Source organism: Schistocerca cancellata, chromosome 6 (genome assembly GCF_023864275.1).
Source record: "Schistocerca cancellata isolate TAMUIC-IGC-003103 chromosome 6, iqSchCanc2.1, whole genome shotgun sequence".
NCBI lineage: Eukaryota > Metazoa > Arthropoda > Insecta > Orthoptera > Acrididae > Schistocerca > Schistocerca cancellata.
In genome coordinates, this window is record NC_064631.1 from 664,034,266 (window position 1) to 664,040,742 (window position 6,477).

Genomic DNA, 6,477 nt, shown 5'->3' on the forward strand with positions numbered 1-6,477 from the left:
CCATCCGGTGGTCGGTTTCCGGGTTCCGCTTAATAGGTCAGGAGTCCACTATGAACAGGAAGCGGCTACATGGGCAGCGGGGACTGTGTGGAAGGGACTGGGGAGCTTTTTTTAGGTTAGAGTGTCTCAGGAAAGCACAGTAAGGTTGTCTGTGTAAAAGGGGGCAGGTAAATCACAGCAAGGTAGTTGTAGAAACGATCCTTATTGTAGTTGTAAATTGTCGTAGCGGTTGTTGGGAAAGAACCAGAGCTCCAAGTCCTAATAGAAAGCACTGAAGCTCAAATAGTTATAGGTACGGAAATTTGGGTAAATCCGGAAATAAGTTCAGCCGAAATTTTTTCAAGCGACCTTGACTGTGTTCAGAAAGGATACATTAAATACAACTTGCGGTGGAGTATTTATTTCTGTTAGAAGTAGTTCACCTTGTAGTAAAATTGAAGTAGATAGTTCCTGTGTAATAGTATGGGTAAGATTATACTTTACAATCGAAATAAACTATTAATTGTTTAACCGACCCATGACTCACAGATACAGTTGCTGAACAGTTCCATGAAATCATGAGTCTCATTTCAAATAGGTACCGCACTCACACAATTATAGTCGGCGGTGACTTCAAAAATGGTTCAAATGGCTCTGAGCACTATGGGACTTAACATCTACGGTCATCAGTGCCCTAGAACTTAGAACTACTTGAACATAACTAACCTAAGGACAGCACACAACACCCAGTCATCACGAGGTGTTGACTTCAATCTACCGTCGATATGCTGGAAAAAGTATACGTTTAAAGCCGGCGGCAGACATGTTACTTCATCCGAAATTGTACTGCTGCTTTATCAGAAAATTGTTTTGAACAATTAGTTCATGAGCCCACTCGAAGCGTAAATGATTGCGAAAGCATATTTGACCTCTTAGCAACAAAGAATCCAGGACAAATATGGAGTATCGTGCCGAATACAGGGATTAGCGACCACAAGACAGTTGCTGCTAGGCTGTATACCGTAACACCTACAACCATCAAAAACAAACGCAAACTACATGTATCTAAAAAAACTGATAAAAATGCTCTTGACGCCTTTTTAGGAGACCGTCTCAACTTCTTTAGATATGATCATGTAAGCGTAGAATGATGTAGAATGATTTCAAAGAGATATTATCGACGGCAATTGAGAGATATATACCACATAAATTGATAAGTGATGCTACTGATCTCCCGTGGTACACAACACGGGTCAGATCGCTGTTGCAGAAGCAGCACAAGAAACACGCCAAATTTAAAAGGACACAAAATCCCAAAGATTGGCAAAGTTTTGCAGAAGTGTGAAGTGTAGCGCGTACTTCAATGCGAGACGCTTTTAATAGTTTTCACAAAGGAACTCTGTCTCGGAATCTGGCAGAAAACCCAAAGAGATTCTGGTCATTCATAAAGCACACCAGTGACAAGACACAATCAATACCTTCATTGCGCGATAAAAACGGTGAAGTCACTGATGACAATGCCACTAAAGCAAAGTTATCAAACACGGTTTTCCGAAACAGCTTCATCAAAGAAGACGAAGTAAATTTCCTGAATTCCAGTTAAGAAGAACTGCGAAGACGAGAAACATACAAGTACATATCCTCGATGTAGCAAAGCAGGTGAAATCACTTAATAAAGGCAAGGCCTCTGGTCCAGATTGTATACCAGTCGGGTTCCTATCAGAGTATGCTGATGCAACAGCTCCATATTTAACAATTATTTACAACCGATCGCTCACAGATATTTCCGTACGTAAAGACCCATATCACTTAACGTCGACTTGCTGTAGGGTTTTGGAACATATACTGTGTTCGAACATTATGAATTACCTCGAAGAAAACGATTTATTGACACATAGCACGGATTCAGAAAAAACCGTTCTTGCGAAACACAACTAGCTCTTTATACTCCTGAAGTAATGAGTGCTATCGACAGGGGATGTCAAATTCATTCCATATTTTTAGATTTCCAGAAGGCTTCCAACACCGTTCCTCACAAGCGTCTTCTAACCAAACTGCGTGCCTGTGGAATATCGCCTCATTTGTGCAACTGGATTCGTGATTTCCTGTCAGAAAGGTGACAGCTCGTAGTAATAGATGGAAAGTCATCTACTCGTAGTAAAACAGAAGTAATATCCGGCGTTCTCCAAGGAAGTGTTATAGGCCCTATATTGTACCTGACCTACATTAACGACAATGGAGACAATCGGAGTAGCCCTATTAGATTGTTTGCTGATTATGCTTTCATTTACCGTCCTGTAAAGTCATCAGATGACCAAAACATATTGCCAAATAATTTAGATAAGATGTCTGAATGGTGCGAAAAATGGCAGTTGACACTGAATAATGAAAAGTGTGTAATTATTCACATGAGTACTAAAATAAATCAACTAGATTTCGATTACGCGAGGAGTCACACAAATCTTAAGGCTGTAAATTCAAGTACATACTTAGGGATCACAATTACAAATGACCTAAATTGGAACTGCCACAAAGATAATGTCGTGGGTAGAGCAAACCAAAGACTGCGATTCATTGGCAGAACACTTAGAAGGTGCAACACATCTACTAAAGAGACTGCTTACACCATACCTGTCCGCCCTATTCTGGAGTATTACTGTGCGGTGTGGGATCTGCATCAGGTGCGACTGACGGATGACATCGAAAAAGTTCAAAGAAGGGTTGCTCGTTTTGATCTATCTCGAAATAGGTGAGTTAATGCCACAGGCCTGATACGTGAATTGGAGTGGCAATTATTATTACAAAGACGTTTTTTGTTGCGACTGGATCTTCTCATGAAATTTCGAATACCAGTTTTCTCTTCCGATTGCGAATACTCTTTATTGGCACCCGCCTACATAAGGAGAAATGATCATCACGATGAAATAAGGAAAGTCAGGGCTCGCGCAGAAAAATTTAAGTGCTCGTTCTTTTCGCGCGCCGTTCGACAGTGCAACGGTAGAGAGACAGCTTGGAGGTGGTTCATTGAACCCTCTGCCAGGCACTTTATTGTGAATAGCAGAGTAATTACGCAGATGTAGATGTTGATCACCATAGTATTCCAATAACCCCATTGGCCCGCCTCTAATCACCTACCCTGTATAGTGCCATCTCTTCAAATACACATCCCTTCATCCCTATACTTACACCCATCCATATCCTATCTCAACGCAACTTCAACTAAGTCCCTTTCCTAGACAATGAGATGTATCCGATATTTCTCTCTCCTGTAAACCTTAACCCTTACTGACCTATCCCACGCCACATCTACATTATGGCTCCTCTCACCTTTTCTCCCTCTCTCTCTCTCTCTCTCTCTCTCTCTCTCTCTCTCTCTCTCTCTCTGTCTACCTACTCCTATCCCTTTCTTCTTGTACAAATATCTTCCCAATACACCATTACTCCTCCTTACCCTCTGTATTTCACACCGTCTGTATTCCCATTATCCACATCATCTTCTGCTTATCATCTCCACAGTTCCTCCACCTAACAGACCACTATCTCTCTACCTACCCCTTCCCCCCCCCCCCCCCCCCAACATCGGTGGAAAGTATTCTCACCTCCCACATTACTCCACACCCAATGCAGGTGCTTCAGATTTTAAATTAAAGTGCAGTGCTTTAGTAGAGTTTTTTTAACGTTTTTCACTTTTTGCCATGTGTTTTAAAACATATGTATTTTCGTTTCTTAGCTGTCGGTCACTGAATCTTAATTTGAAATACAACGACAGCCGCAAATTTTGTTTTCTCATTCTATATTTTTTGTTCATGTGACTGAATACTGAAATATTTTACCGCTGGCAACCATACGGGACGAGTGTGATGAAATAAGAATAAAGAAAAAATCCACCTCTGATTTCTCCAAATGCCTCTATTTAAGATGACTCTGACATTCGACACAACAATCGACAACCGTCTGTACAGACTGGCCCATGTAACTGTTGCCACATTGGAATGGAATGCTATCTATAAATTCCCGGCACTCTCAGCTCAGGATTACCTTTAACCAGTCAAATCACTTGTTTAATTTTTATGGGTGGCCGGAAGACTGGTCTGATTCCTTGCCTGTTTACCACTCTGTCTTTGCTAATTATTGCACCACAGAATGGAAGTTGAGCTATATGTTGGTCCTCTTGGCTTGTCTGAATGGCATTGAGACTCGGTTTTCTCAACAACGTTTATCTAATGTCGCGGACAGAATTCCCGTTGCTTCTGAACACCGTCTTCAAGTGCTTAATCTCGGAACGGAGGTTATCTGTGTCTGAAACTGTTCCCTGTATACTAAGATGTTCAGTATAGCTCTCTTCTGAGCTGGATGGTGAAAGGCATGCCCATTGAGATGCAGATTTTTATGCATCGGTTTTCTGAACACAGAATGGCCGATTCGTCCATCTTATTTCCATCTGACTAACCCTTTCATAGATGTGTTGGGCGAACGGAAATCGAATGGACGACTCGGCCATTTTGTGTACAGAAAACTGACGCATACAGATCTGTATCTCAAGGGACATAGCTTTCATCACAAAGCTAAAAAAAAAGCTAGTCCGAACACCTTAGGACACAGAGCAGAATTATTTCGGACATGGACCATAATGGCTCCGAGAATAAGCTGTTGAATAAACCAAGATGCGACGTCGTTCAAACAAGCAAAGAGTACCAACACATAGCGAGCTTCCATTCTATGCTGCAACAACTAGCTAGGTAGGTAGAATCCCAATAAGGCAAGGAATCAGACTGGTCTATCTGCCAACCAGACAAATCAAAGTAATGTGGCAACTGATAAATATTATCTCGGCCTGAGAGTGCAGGGAATTTATAACTTTCCTTGCGAGTGTGACAAAGGTTATGCATCCCAATTCATACGTATGGTGTAGAGTTCTAATCACGCACGTCAGCATATCTAGGAGAATCAACGTTACCTTAAATACAAGCATTTTAATAAATCAGCGGTGGCAGAGCACAAGATGTTAAATACAAGTACAAGTTTTGGCTTGAACAAACAATACTTCCTCACACATTGAACGATTGGGACTCTGTGGTCAGAGAAGCAGCTGAAATTACACTTGCAGTAGAGACACCGGCTTTGCACTTAGCAGTGCATGGAAGTGTACAATCGACAAGGAAAAAACAGAATTGAGTACTTCTGGAAGATCACCGCCTGATTTGAAGTATGGCGCTACAAGTAACGATACAGAGCGCAAGCAAAATCCATGGATGTAGAGGCCGCCACATCTGTACATGCCGTCATGCCATAATCTGTGTGTATAGAAAGAGGGAACCTTCCCAGATCACGAGACATAGCAAGGATTGAAGACCTTGAAGTCACTGTGGCTAAATTGCTAGAACCTACTCTTTCCGATTGGGAATCTATTAGTCAGAAACTTCCTGATATCGCATGGGACTGTCACCACCACAGCGACACCCACCACACAAAAGTGCCGCCAAGAGGTCAGTTTCTGCAGTCGTGGACGGACGCTACCTCCGTCGCCAGATTGCCATTCGACAGAATGAGGACATCGCCTGCAACTGCTGGAGTTTACACAATAGTGGTTGCTACCTGGACAATAACATGGGCAACAAGGCACTCTGCGTTCAAAATGATAATGGACCTCGCTTCTTAGTAAGTGTGTTCTGAGAAGCAGCTGACACCATTTACATCAGTAAATCAAGGCCTACTACATAAGGTTATAGATGTCAGCGATGCCTCCAATACTGTGACCACCAGACAAAAAATTGTGGGAACCCACTCATTTGTCCTCACTGCAAGTAAAGCCACCTTCACAAACAATGCCCAAACCTAAATAACCCACCTACATGAGATAACTACGTCCAACCTCACCCAACATACTCCCTCAAATGCAAATCCAAACCCTCTCCCAAAAAGCCTCAACTCACCATCGCCATATGTAAGATTGATCAACCATTCCACACAAACGGCTCCCTCCATCCTCCACCCACAGTTGAAGATATAACCCATTTCATAACATTAATCCTGTGAAACATACAGTTTTTGAAAGGTCCCACATCCTAAACAAATAGCCCTCGCCACCCACACCATCTTGCATCTGAATACCTGTGTAAAATATTCCCAAAATCAAACCCATTTAATTTTCGACACTAGTCTAACCTACCCCTCAAATGCGTCCTTGTCTCACTGAAAATGGTGCAGCAGACATACAACACCCTCTACCAAAATATCTGTACTCTTCACTCCAATAAAAAAAATGGTTCGCATGGCTCTCAGCATCAAGGGACTTAACATCTGATGTCATCAGTCCACTAGAACTTAGAACTACTTAAACCTAACTAACCTATGGACATAACACACATCCATGCCCAAGGCAGGATTCGAACCTGCGACCGTAGCGGTCGTGCGGTTCCAGACTGGAGCGCCTAGAACTGCTCGGCCAAAATGGTCGGCTCACTCCAATAAACATCCTCTTATTCATACCCTCCAGCA